This window comes from Talpa occidentalis, unplaced genomic scaffold (genome assembly GCF_014898055.3).
Source record: "Talpa occidentalis isolate TD23 unplaced genomic scaffold, MPIMG_talOcc4v2.1 talOcc4.6, whole genome shotgun sequence".
NCBI classification, from domain to species: Eukaryota; Metazoa; Chordata; class Mammalia; order Eulipotyphla; family Talpidae; genus Talpa; species Talpa occidentalis.
Genome location: NW_023604972.1, coordinates 131575988 through 131589810, shown reverse-complemented (window position 1 = coordinate 131589810; position 13823 = coordinate 131575988). Strand labels below are relative to the sequence as shown.

The 13823-nt window shown below is 39.9% G+C and overlaps 1 long non-coding RNA gene across 1 annotated transcript in view; it reads left to right on the top strand.

Moving 5' to 3' along the window:
• Positions 1-626: 626 nt before the first annotated feature.
• Positions 627-13823, top strand: part of LOC129144713 (uncharacterized) — a 42774-nt gene continuing 29577 nt past the window's right edge. Inside the window, exon 1 of the long non-coding RNA XR_008549176.1 lies at positions 627-926. This is a non-coding gene — a long non-coding RNA (uncharacterized LOC129144713). The remainder of the gene's footprint in view (positions 927-13823) is intronic.

Below are 13823 nucleotides of genomic sequence, written 5' to 3'. Positions count from 1 at the left end.
TTTATGCAGGACTGAGCCGTCAGGGGCGTGTTCCTTGGTCATAGTCGGGTAGAGGGTTGAGTAGAGAGCCTTTGTCTTTCTCAGTATTGAAACCCTTTGTTTAGTTCGCGCTGAAATTTGGGCTCACCTGAGGAGAGTTTGCTTTCCACGGAGCTCGCTGTGGTCGCCAGGAGAGGCCCATGCATAACCTACATGTGTAACTGGTGAGCGGCCAGGGCAAAAGTCAAAGACCAAAACCCAGTGAGCATTCTGTGCTGATATTCTTTTTTTTTTTTTTTTTTAATAGAGGCATGCTTTATTTATTTGTTTGCTTGTTTGTTTGTTTGTTTGTTTATACATGCACTGGGTACAGTCAGAAGCGCGGGAGGGTGAGAGAATTCACCAGAGCCAGAGCGGGGAGCAGAGCAGGCAGAAGGACCGAAGTACACTGCTGAGGGGAGCAGCGGGCGGCAGGAGAGGTCTGCGCGCCATGTGGGACCCTCCTCTGGTGGCCGGGGAGCAGCCGGGGATCGAACCGGCGCCGCAGAGGCCGCGGGCAGCTTCGCAACCCAGCGCTCAACCGCTGCGCCACCGGGGAGGCCCATGTGCTGATATTCTTTATGTCCTGTGTGTTCCAGGAACTTGCACAAATGAACCCTTGGAACTGGAGAGACCCAGATATAGCTCCAAGACAAAGTTCCTCCATTACCACGTGAAAATCTCCCCCAGAAAAGGAATCTGCCTGCTATTTTAATGTGACACATGACCAGGTACATGGAGCCAGTGCGGAGACACCATATTGCCGCCTCCTGATCAGCAGCTGACACCCCTGAAGTCCCCTTTTCTCCAGCTCTTCGCATTTTGTGCTTAAAAGAGGAGGCCCAGCCTCTGCTAAGTTTGCCTTGCTTTGTGGCGCTGGCCCCAAGGGACCATCTTCTTTGACTCAAGTAAGTAAATCTGCTTGCTAAAGCCTCATGACTTTCCTTTAAAAAAATGCATTATTGAGGTCAAGTTGGTTTACATCACTGTATTTACTTTAGAGGCATGGATTATGGATTCACAGCTGCTCAGATGTTTGTTAACATACCCTGTCCACCACCAAAGCACCCACATGCTGCACTACAGTCACTGGGTCTCATCCTCTGCTTTGCTGCACCCCCCAGTGACCCTCTCTGGTAGCCTCAATGCTACAGTCAGATTTCTAGGATTTGTTTTGGTTTAGTTTTTACTTTTGCTTATATTCCACACGAGTGAAATCATGCCATCTCTGTCTTTTTTCCTTCTGGCCTATTTTGTTTAGCATAATCCCCTCTAGTTCCATCTGTGTTGTCCCAAGTGGCAAGATCTCATCTATTTAAGTAGCTGAGCAGTATCCCATGGTGCATATATCTACCACTTCTTCCTAAATTCCCATGTCTCGAGTGCCTTGACTCCTCAAGCAATCAGACCCCTTTAGGGAGGTCATGCCTGGTGCCTTCTGTCCTGGCAGCAATGGGTAGGGATAAAGAACAAAGTCTGGGGGATTTTTCTGGATGTGCTGGATGATGAATTGGTCCTTGTGATATGATCACAACCCTCCTGCACTCTGCAGCTTTATTTACGTTAGATGGCCAGCCAGAATGCTTGTAAAGATTAGTCCTCCTTGCTGAGCAAGAACCCCCAAAGCATGAGGATTTGTGTTTGTATGACTATGACTTTGTGGAAGCTTGTTTCTGTTTTGTAACCCCTAAACTGAGGGTATAACACTTATGTTTTCAGAGTAAACCAGTGATGAAATTGGATGACTGTATGAATGAAAAGAGTGGTTTGAAAATGGGTAATATAAACTTCAGTATAATCAGTACGGCAGTACAATCTTCAATAAATTCTAGATATGAGATTTGAACATAAAGCCCTAAGGAGAATGTTCGTACTCGAAGTTTACGTATTCCTAGAAAAACACTCCAGGTGGGCGCTCACAGCCACAAATATACAAGGTCATGAACCCATCCTCTTAAGTGAATTACATTATGAATGTGGAATAGAATACATTCAGAATCATTCTGCTGATGATGTGACAACACTGATGAGAGGATTTCATCACAATTGACTCAGGGAAGAACATGTTGTTTAAGATCACTGACATGTGGTCAGCTGAAAGGGAGACCTTTCTCAGTGGCATGAAAATCATGGTTTTGTGTTGGCTAACGTGATCAAAGTAAAACAAGGCTGGCTGAAGCGGGATTCTGCTGGGACCTGTGTGCTTGATTTTGCTTAATCTGTACACTGCAATCATGATTTCAATGCTTGGGGCGGGCGGGTTCCTCTCTCCAAGGTAATGCAGGAACATGTGGAGGCAAGTTGCGGACACGTAAGGCAATGGGGAAGACCCTGGGTTTACTTGATGCTCGAATATATATGTCGCTGGGATGACATGCCAGATGGAAGTAAGAAAGCATTTCTCTGATTTTATCACTAACACTGGTAGAGATCCCATTTTCCAGGTAGAGAGGAAGTCCAGCATCTTTCTGGAGAAATTCCCTGCCTGAGAGACTTAGGCAACACGATTTCAGCTTCTCAACTGCAGTCACTCACAGAATGGAGAAATCACTCAGTGTGCAAGGGAGAGCAGGTGCTCGCCTATGTGTCTCTCCTGCTGGCACTTGCACGCGCTGCGGTGCAGGGAGGACAGCGTTGGCTGGCACAGGCCCGGCTCCCGCAGGGCGCAGGGGCGCACGCTGGGGCTTCGCAGGGCAGGTTCCTTAGGGAACACTTGCGTGTTCAGACTTTTCCCCCAAAACGGCTTCCTCAGCCAGCATGGCCCATCCAGCCTGGGCTTCCAGCCACAGTCTCGTTTTCCCAGAACCAGCACTGGCAGCTGAATCCAGTCACCAGCGCCGAGGTCCCCTCCTTCACGCTGAAGTTTCCCTTGCGGGGGTCCTGTGCATCCTTTTCTGTGACTGTGCCAGGGCAATCTCAGTCTATCAGAAGAGCTTCTCACAGCCCATGCTATGTTATTACATCTTAGTCTTGGGTCGGGGGGGGATCACAAATAACCTCACTTTTTGACAAAACCCAAAATTTCCATTTACACATCTTATTTTTAAACATAGATGAAAAATATTACTCTTGACTATTTTAATCTGCTGCGTTTCATGAAGAAGGCTTTGAGAGGCCACCCGGAGTGAGAAAGGTATAAGATCACGAGGGGCAATTTTCCACCAAAGAAGGAAAGCTACACTCACTTTAATCATTAGTTATATAATTTTTTAAGGCTAGGGAAAGAAACGATTCTGTTTTAAAATGACAGACAGAAGCCCTGGTAATCTCATCTAAGAAACTTGAAATAACTTGCCAGTATTTTTTTTTTCTTTATGCTCTAAATTCATTTTTAGTAACAGTGGAAGCAATTTGAAATGAAATACAACACTTAAAGCAAATGAAGCGGAAATGAATGCCAGCAGCAAATGGCAAGAAGAAATTCAGTTCAGTGTGGTCTTCCGAAATCCTTTTTTGGACGAATGTTGAAAGCTGAATTCTTATTCTGATTTTTGAAATTTCACAATTATGATGCTACCCAACGCTATTAAAATGAGCTTTATTTTAATATATCCACTTGTTCTTTTAATAACAAAAGTTTGGCCTCAAATAGACCCAAGATCAGATTAACACCTGTAATTTCTCTGTGATATTTCTTTTCTCTTAGATTTGAAATAGAAAAAATGATTGCCTATATTAGTGCCTGTATTACCAGCTGTAGCTTCCAAAGTATACTAAGTATTTTTGAGGATAATAGATGTAACATCTGGAACTAGGTCTTTTTGATATGGTAGATACTTCATATAAAGAAGCAACTATGATTTTTATATCTGATATTTGCATAAAAATAACTTGTCCCACTCTTTGTGGTTTAAGCTTTTTCTAACAACTTGCAATAAATTCTTCTAAACTGAGTTTTAAAAATTTATGGTCTGGAAGTTGCTCGTTGTAAGGTATCGGGGGAGCATTTGGATTCCATAGCGTGATGGCTAATTTTGCATCAACTTGCTTGGGCCATGGTGCTCAGACATTTGAATAATATTCTGGATGTTTCTGTTATGAAGTGTTCTGGACGGTTTTGAGTAAAGTAGATTATCCTCCATAATGCTGGCGGGCCTCCCACAATCAGGAAAATCCTAAATACAACACAAAGCCTCCTTCCTCCAGCAAGAGGGCTTCTTTGCACTCAGCTTATACCTCCTGGGTCTGCATCCTACTTCCCTGCTCTGCAGATTTTTTAAAAAAGATTTATTTATTTATGCATTCAAGAACTGGGGTGCAGGCCAGAGTTGTGTGCGAGGGGGTGAGAGGATTCACCAGGTAGGGGGGTGAGTAGGATTCACCAGAGACAGAGTAGGGAGCAGAACAGGCAGATCTACTGAAATGCACTGCTGAGGCGAGGAGCGGGCAAGACAGGAGAGGTCTGCGGTGCCATGTGGGCCAGCCGGCCAGGGGATCAAACTCGTGCTGCAGTGGCTGGTGGTAGCACCACTAGGGAGGCCCCCTCTGCAGATTTTGAACATCTACCTCCACATTCGTGCAATCCAGTTCCTTAAGCTAAATCTGTGTTTCTCTCTCTCCCTTCTTTCCCCTATCCATCTCTCGGTCCCTTTCCTGCTAAACACAAGACAACATTTCCTGGATTATACTAAGGAGTAACAGTAGAAAATTAAAATCTGTACTAACCATCCTTGTGTGGTTCTGTAGAGTGCTTGATAGCAAAATTTAGGAGTAGTCAGCGTGAACTGTTTGACTCTGCAAGTTACACAAGTTTCCTTGTAGGGAGAAGTTCAGGCCACTCTCAATGGCATCTAGGATGGGCAGGGCAAGAGGTGCCACAGGAGGGAGCTGGGAGGAGTAAGGGTGCATTTAAATCTCCCTTTCCCGTTCTTTAAAATCCAGACTATACTTTTAAGGGAATCACTTTCCCTACCATGGTTTGAAGAATTAGCCAGAAATGCACTACTGGTGCTTGCTAATTGACTTTGAGAACTATTCCAGGTGGCTACAGCTTTCTCCATCTGCTTTGAAACCCCCTCTCCAGTCTGCTGTCCCGGATTTCTCTGCCATTGGCATCATTCCTTGGATGCTTTCTCTCTGCCTGGCACAAACAGATTGATTACCTATTTGGCCAGTCTTCTGTTCTTTGGACAATTGCTGCAATATGTGCAGCTTCTCAAATTGCTGGCCTTTGTGACCAGCAGTGAGTGAAGTTTTACCTTCCACTAATTTGTGTAGGCTGGAGGGCAGGGTGGGAAGCCCTTGTCAGGTTCTTATGTGAAGCAAAATTTGTGTCCAAATGTCTCATGGAAACATAGATATGATTAAATTATCCAGGATATAGCATAGTACCCAGGACCATATAAGGAGAAAGTATTAACATGAAAGGAATATGAATATTTAGGATTACATGATGCTTGGTAATCAATAGTTATTTGATGATATGAAAATGGAGATCCTTTTAGAATATCACTTACTAGGATTTGGTGGTTATACAAAGAATTAAGCTTTTCTATTTATTATTACGTCTTGTGTAATGTAAGAATTTGCCTGGCTAGGGTCATGGTTAGTTTGGGATATCTTTTGGTTTTATGGTAATTTTGAAAGTAGGAAACAATTAAGCTTTGACTCCTGGAGTTTGTCTAAGGGGCCACTTGCAGATCTGATTCTGCCTACTTTTCAGGGAGAAAGAGTTGATTTCGATTACCAGATCTCCATCCAATACAGACATTCCATGAGCATGTTATTGCTTTACATTGCTGAGGATTACGTACTGAATGTTTATTTGAATAAACATTTTTGAATAAACATTTTTATGATGGAAACAGTATAGTCAGGAACTTCTGGAATTTTTTTCTTTCTGTCAATTTATGCCGCTGCCTTCAGAAAGTATGTTCTTTTAGGGCCTCTTGTTTCTACATCTGTAAATTTGTTATGTTGTTATCATTTTTTAAGTAGGCATAGACATTTGTGTGGACTGTTAAATTCTGCAAGTTAGACAAGGTTTAGTTTTAATTATATTATTGACTTTGTTTTAATTTCACAATAATCTTAAAAATGCACATTTTCAGATCTAGCTCTCACATTAAAGAGCTTAGAAGCCATCATTCCATCATTAAAGACAAAAAAAAAAGAGGAAAATTGAAAATCAATGATTTTTCTTAAAAGACAACTAAGATCATGGATCAAACCAATACCCTTAAATCTGGAGCTACTGGGTGGTCACAGGGCATGGTTGAGATCAGTGTACCTGGAGCGGAGGCTGCTGGAACCATAAACATTAAATAAGAGCTAATGTAATATGAAATTAGAATATCAGAATAAGAAGAAAGATGAAGCAGAAGAGAAGAAATATTGGAAGTTGTAGTTACCAAAACCTTTCTACTATTAATGGCAAATTAATGGCAGACTAACCACAGGTCCAGGAAGCTCAGAAAACACCAACCATGATAAACACTGAAATCCAAACCAAACCAAAAAACCACAAAAAATTCGTATCTCATTTGTAGCTATATTGTGTTGAAACTGAAAGCAAAGACAAAATGGAGAAAATTTTTAAAGAATCCAGAAGGGAGATGCCCAAAAATAGATGACTGGATCAAAAAGATGTGGTACATATACACCATGGAATATTACTCAGCATTCAAAAAAGATAAACTCATGCAATTTGCAGCAACATGGATGGAGCTGGAAGGGATCATGCTCAGCGAAATAAGCCAGAAAGAAAAAGAAAAATACTGGATGGTCTCACTCATAGCAGGAATCTAGAAAACTTCAATAAGGGACCAGGAAAATGAATAACTATAAGAAAGTGAAAATCAAAATCAACAAACAACTATGAACCAGAGACACTCTATGGGGAGTGGGGGGCAGGGAGGGGAGGGATTGGGGTCAAAATAAGGGGATTGCAATTGTATGGGGAATATAAAAATAAAATTTATTAAAAAAATAAAAAAAAATTAAAAAAAAAAATCCAGGAGGGAAAAAAAAATCACCTTTTCCATAGAGGAACAAAGACAAGAATTCCTTTTGGATAAAAATCTTCTGGTCACAGACAATCTAAGTCAGAAGAAAAAGTAGTGAATTATTTAAAGCGTTGACAGTAAAACAACACATTAACATCAATTTTATGTACAGTAAATTTATCATTCAAAGTAAAGATAAATAGAGACTTATCTCACACAAAAAGTGAGGAACTTCATTATTTGCAGACCTGGTACACAAAAAGCATGAGAAGAAGTTCTTGAGGTCATAAGAAAATGAAACAGAACAGCAATATGAATGTATGCACAAAAATAAAACATCAGATACATTATAATTGAGGGTGAAAATAGTCTTAAAATTTTTCTTTTTAATTGATCAAAGAGAAAACTTTTCTTTTAAAGCAATAGTTGTAGCAATGTATTGGATATGGGTGACGAGTATGAAGGAGAGCGATGTCACAGGAGGTAAGAGGAGAAATTAGGAACAATGTGGCTTAAGTTACCTGTCCTGCAGGTGATAAAAATTGTGTCACCTGATAAAGGACATGTACTAGCTAGAAATGTGTATTAGAAGCTCAAGGGCAACTATTAAAACTTATAAAAAGTATAACTTTTACACTAAGAGAGGAGATAAAATTAAATCATGTTTTTAGCTGAAGAGAAGACAGAAAACAGATGGCAAGGCAACACACAAATAGAAACCAATTACAAACATGGTAGATGCTAATCCAGTGATACCAATAATGATCAAACATATAGATAATCTAAACACGCCAACTAAAAGACAGAGACTGTCAGAGTGGATATAAAAATGAAACACAGGTATGTTTTATACAAAAGATATACTTTAAATATTAAAATCCAGATTGATTGCAAGTGAAGGGATGGGATAGAGAAAGATTATTGCTCATGCTAGCAATAATCAAGAGAAATTTAGACTATATTGATTTTTTTTTAAGATTTATTTTATTTATACAAGAGCTGGGGTACAGGCCAGAGGCACAGGAGGGTGAGAGAATTCACCAGAGACAGAGCGGGGAGCAAACAGGCAGACTGCCTGAAACACACTGCTGATGGGAGCAGCGGGCGAGACAGGAGAGGTCTGTGGTGCCATGTGATTATCTCCCTGGCCAGCCGGGAATTGAACCCGCTCTACAGAGGCTGTGGACAGCTTCACAGCGCTGCACTCAACCTGCTGCGCCATCAGGGAGGCCCTATATTAATTTGGAAGTCAACTTCAGAACAAGGAAGATTGTGAGCTAAAGAACCAATACTTAATGATAAAGGGGCTAATTCTTTAAGAACATAATGATCCTGGGACCTCTCTAGCAGAGAAAAGGGTTAAGTCTTAGCACTGTGAAGCAATCTGCAGCCTCTGCGGCGAGTTTTGATTCCCAAGCCGGCCTGGGGGCTAACCCACATGGCGCAGCAGACCTCTCCTGTCTCCCCGCTGCTCCCCTCAGCAGTGGATTTCAGTAGATCTGCCTGTTCTGTTCCACAATCTGTCTCTGATGAATCCTCTCGTCCCCCGCATCTCTGGCCTCTACCCCAGTTCTTTTATGTATAAATAAAAAAAAAAAACTTAAACAAAAAGAAAATGTATGGGGAGCAAATTCAGGAGGAAGCCCACTGGAATATGATGGGTGATTATGGGTGCTTTGGTGGTGGATGTGGTGTGGCAATGGTAACATGCACGGACAGGAGAGAACCTATCTCTAAATCAAACGTAGTGTTACAAACCCATGTCTCAATAAAATAACAACAACAATAAAAAGTAAAATCTGTCTTTAAAGGAATTTCTGATTTCAAAGGAGTAGAACTGAGGAGGCAAATTGCTAGTCTGGAAATCAAGATTTTTTTTTTTTTAAACCAAATATTTCTATTCCTAGTTTATCAAACAAAGAAACAGAGATAAAATTTATTGACTAGATTGACTTAAAACAACCCCAGAATGTGCTTAAGTTATTTTTAAATAAAGTTGATGATGCTAAAACTATCTTTCTATAGATTATATCAAATTATATAATTATATATATATATGTATTTCCCTTATGAAAATGAATAGGATTCATGAATCATGTTAATTATATAAGGGGAGATTTTCCCCTCTAATTTTATAGGGGTTTTGTTTAGAAAATCTTAATAAGTTAATTCTTCTGTTGCTTGGGTTTAAATAAAAGCTAAACAGAATAGTGTTTTATCATCAATAATGGCACAGGTCCTTATGTCTTCTGGTTCTCAGCTCAATCGATGCTATTATAATTCCATATCACCCTGTATAACCTCAATTGAACAAAAATGGAAATGAGTTATTTAGGACATTCAATAGTGACATAAAATCACATTGTATCCATTATCGTTGATTAACTTTATGTAAAATGTTCAGGCAGAGGTCTTGAAAAACCTCCCTTAGAACTGTGGCTAACCTTTCTGAGGGAGGAGAGGAAATAATTTCCATTTGGGCTATCAATCAATGAATAAGCAGCTTGGTTCCAATTGGAAAGCTGCTATTGCATTGTCAGCTAGAAGCAATTATTAACCAGGTCCCAAACAGAATATGTTGTTTCCATTTCTTTCATCTCTCCTGATGAGCAGATTAAAAGGATAGAAGAAAAAAATGAGTTGACCAAAATACATAGATTTGAAGATGATGTATTTTCAAAGTACCAAGGTGTAAATGAAATTCCCAACAGCTTCCATTGTGTCTGAACACAGTAGAGTAAAACTAAGTCAAAGGCATTTCTTCTGTGTTGCACAGTTCCTATTCATTTTGGATTCAGGAAAACAGCCAATCAGAAAAAGAAGACAAAGACGCCAGCCTCAAGGATCTCATAGCTTTGTAAACAGAGTAACTCAAAAGGTGAGAGTGTGATGCATCTAGTGATTAAAGCCAAGCCAGGGTGCTCTGAAGTGTATTAGCAAGGAATCTAACCCATAATATTAGGGCCAGGAAGATTTCTGAGACAGGGTTTTTAAGAATGCATGAATTTGGGCAAATGAACAAGATAGAAAGGAGAAAGATATGTAGAAAGTAGGATAGAAGAAAGAAGATTTCAAATAACAAGGCAGAAATGAAAAACAAACGTCTGTTGCTTAACATGGCTGGTTATGAAATTGGAAATGGGTTGGGACACAGAGAGAGGGTTAAGAAGATTGATGTCACAGAGGCTGACACAGGATGATTGCTGGAGGGGAGAACAGACAGCCATTTTATCAGCATGAACCAACAGACATATGGTCTAAGGGAGCAATTTAATAAAGAGCAAAAGATGAAGAACACGAAGGTTTCCTAAGTTCTCAAACTAGTGGATTCTGCCATTTAATCTCTAGGTAAAAAGATGCAAAGGGGTATTGAATCTTGACCATGAGGGAAGGAATCCAGCAAATTCTTGACTCATTGCTTTTTTTACCCTAGGACTGTGGTGGTTAAAGGAGTAATTTTGTTCCTACCCCCTGCCATCATACGTATTTGGTGACATTTTTATTTGTCATACCTGGCCAGGATGCTGGTTCTGCCATCTGGTGAGATGAGGCCAGAGGTGCTCTTAGGCATCCTGTCAACACAACACAGAACCCCATCTCAGTACGAAAAGAATCTTTTTAGCCCAAAACATCAATAGTGCTGAAGTTAAGTTCCCTGCTACAGGAAGTTGTTGTTGCTGTTTACATATTTAGGGGTTTAAGAATTAAAGTAGGAGCTTCAAGAGAACAGACTAAATTTGCATTCTCCTCTGAGCAGAATGGTGTAAGTGGTTAAGATGACCTTCAACCCCCACATCTAACAGATCTCAAAGTAATGAACAAAATTGAATAGAATTGCAAAACAAAAGGTGAGAGATACCTATTGTGCTAAGGGATAAGAGGGTGTCTACCAGGTTGCTCTTTAGAGGGATATTTGAGCTACATAATGGGCAGGCTGAGCCTGAGGCCATGATGGTTGAGTGGTCTCCAATGGCTGACCTGCCCCTTGGACCTCACCCACATGAAATCTGCCTTCCACAACTCTTTTCTTTTTTTTTTTTTTTTTGAAGATTTATTTATTTTTATACAAGAACTGGGGTACAGGCCAGAGGCATGGGAAGGTGAGAGAATTCACCAGAGACAGAGCGGGGAGAAGAACAGGCAGACGGTCTGAAATACACTGCTGAGGGGAGCAGCAGGCGAGACAGGCGAGGTCTGCCGCACCGTATGGGAATCTTCCTGGAATCGAACCTGTACTGCAGAGGCTGCGGACAGCTTCACAGTGCTGCACTCAACCCGCTGTGCTGCCAGGGAGGCCCCACAACTCTTTCTTAATGAAACTGTGTTCTCCTATGTTACCAATAACTTATCCCTTAATTCAGGAGACAGGCTTCACCACTTACTTTCCTTGACATTTTAACATCTGTTACTGCTGACCACTTGATTCTTCAATAAGCTCACTCTTGGCTATTGAGCGGCCCAAACTTTGTGATTTCCTACTCACTATTTTTCAATCTCTCTCCTGGCTTCTACTTCTACTAATTTTCTTTCTGTTGACTTCTTGAAACTCTGTCTCAGAGCTTCTTCTCATTTCACTGATAACTCTGAGTGTTTCATGAGCAAATTAAATTCCACATATCCAAAACTGAACTGTCTTTCTTTCCCTGAGTAGCTTCTTTTCTTTTGTATTTCTTAGCACTGAGAGATGTCAGCATGAAATAGAGATGGCTGCATTGGTTCAGATGATAAATATGACAGAAAACCCAAATTGATGGTGGTTAAACCAACCATGATTTTATTCTGTCATATACAAAGACCAGATGTCAGCAGTGCTGGGCTTGTATGACAGTTTCATGCATTTCTAGAAATCATTTTCTTCCATGTTATTCCTTTGTCATTTCTGTGTTGTTCTTTTGGTTAACACTGTCAGAGATAGCTGGTTGAACTTCCACAAACACATCACCATACAAGCCATCAGAAAGGACAAACTAAAGTACGTCTGCTCCATTTAGGGCACTTCCATTAAGTTACACACACTCCATTTCCATGGCACACACCATTCCTGCTTGGTGCCTACTGGACAGGACTGAGATGCCCACAGCAAGATGGAAAGGAAGCTGGTTAAAGTAGCTGTTATTCTAGGTAGTCGTATGCTCATGTGCCTGACTGTTTCCTTCCATGGGATCCTTTTTGTTTAGTTTTCATTTTAAAAAATGATTTCAGTATCTGGTCTCTATGAGGGTGCTCAAATGCTCCTTTTTAAAGGTTTCTTTATCCTGCATAGTCTCTGAATCCTCTTTGTTCCACTCCTTCTTATTGGTTTTATTATCTGCCTTTCCTGTTAAAAGGTTTTTCTTAGATAATTTATTAGATTTGGCCTCTATCATCCTTGTTCAAATATTTTCCTCAGATAGCTGATAATCTTTAGTTCTCTACATATCTTCAATAATAAGGAAGTCTGAAGACACTTGGAAATATTGCTCTCTCTTTTCTGTTTTTTAATTCTTTTCCACTAGCCAATTCTTCTTAACCTTTACTTCTTAGCTTAAATGATGTTTTGTGAGAGTCAATTTATTTAATCCCTTAGATTAGGGAAAATGTACTTTATAAAAAATCTAGGAACATTCTTTATTTTCTTTTCAAAACCATCATACTTTCAATTACATGCAATATATAATAGTCTCTTTCAACAGATTGGGACCAGGGAGAAGGTAGCAAACTTGAGTCGACCCAGTAGAACTGCCTTTGGGAAGTACCTGTTCTTCTCACAGAAACCAAGATCACAGGTCTTCCTGAGCAGAGCTTGGGAGGAAGTACTTTGCTGTCCATCCAGATGTGGCCAACTTTGATCAAGTATACAGGAAGAAGAAAAGGTGAGATGTCTACAGTTTGATTTTAAAGGGTGAAGTAAGGACTAGGCAAAGATTTGACACAGAAAGGGTATCTCAATGGAGTTAGGAGAGGTTTATACCAGGAATGATAACATTTTCAGTTTCTCTGTCTCTTTTAAAATGTATAGTCATCTGGGTTTTTTTTTTTTCTAACTTAAGTTTTAGCAAATGAATTTACATTTTGTACAAAGGAAAAATGTACAAGAAGAAATGAATTAATCTGAGAAAGTGGGAATCATTTTAAGAAATAGCCACCAATATAAATTATTAAATTATTTGCTTTTCTAAGACTCATTCTTAGATTTTTTTTTTTTTTGGTGGAACCCTTGCTGGAGGCCGGGGAACAAACTGGCTATGCAGAGGCTGTGGGCAGCCTCGCAGCCCAGTGCTCAACTGCTGTGCCACCAGGGGAGGCCCCATTCTTAGATTTTTTTTTAATCAAATTTTTAAATTTGCGATTCATGTGCATAAATATATAATTTTGGGAGTATTACTTTACATCTCAATCAGTGCCATTAATCTTTAGTTAATATGGAATATCATAATACCATTTAATTAGGCAATCTTATACAATGCTTGGGGACAAAATCTTTTATGGATATTTAACATTCAGAATGACATTTACGTAGTGTTCTCTAGAGAAGTTATAGTATGTGGACATTCTATGAATTACTCCTTTTTACATAATAAAAATTTATGTGGCTATGGATAATTCTTTCCTCTCCATAGCTCTGAGGCTATATTTTCAATGGTGAATATGTTCTTAAATACATATTTTAAAATACTTCAGAAAAGTAGTTCATACTCTTAAACTTGCTTATTATTTTGTTTGTTAACCATTTGATAATTGCTTTGTAATGTCATAAAACACATCCACAGCAGTGCCTGGGATTAATGCTTTCACCATTCCATACTTGATTTTTTTTTTTTTTTTTTTTGGTCTGAATATGGCAATGGGTTTGGGAGAAAAAAAACTTGGAGAAAGATTTTG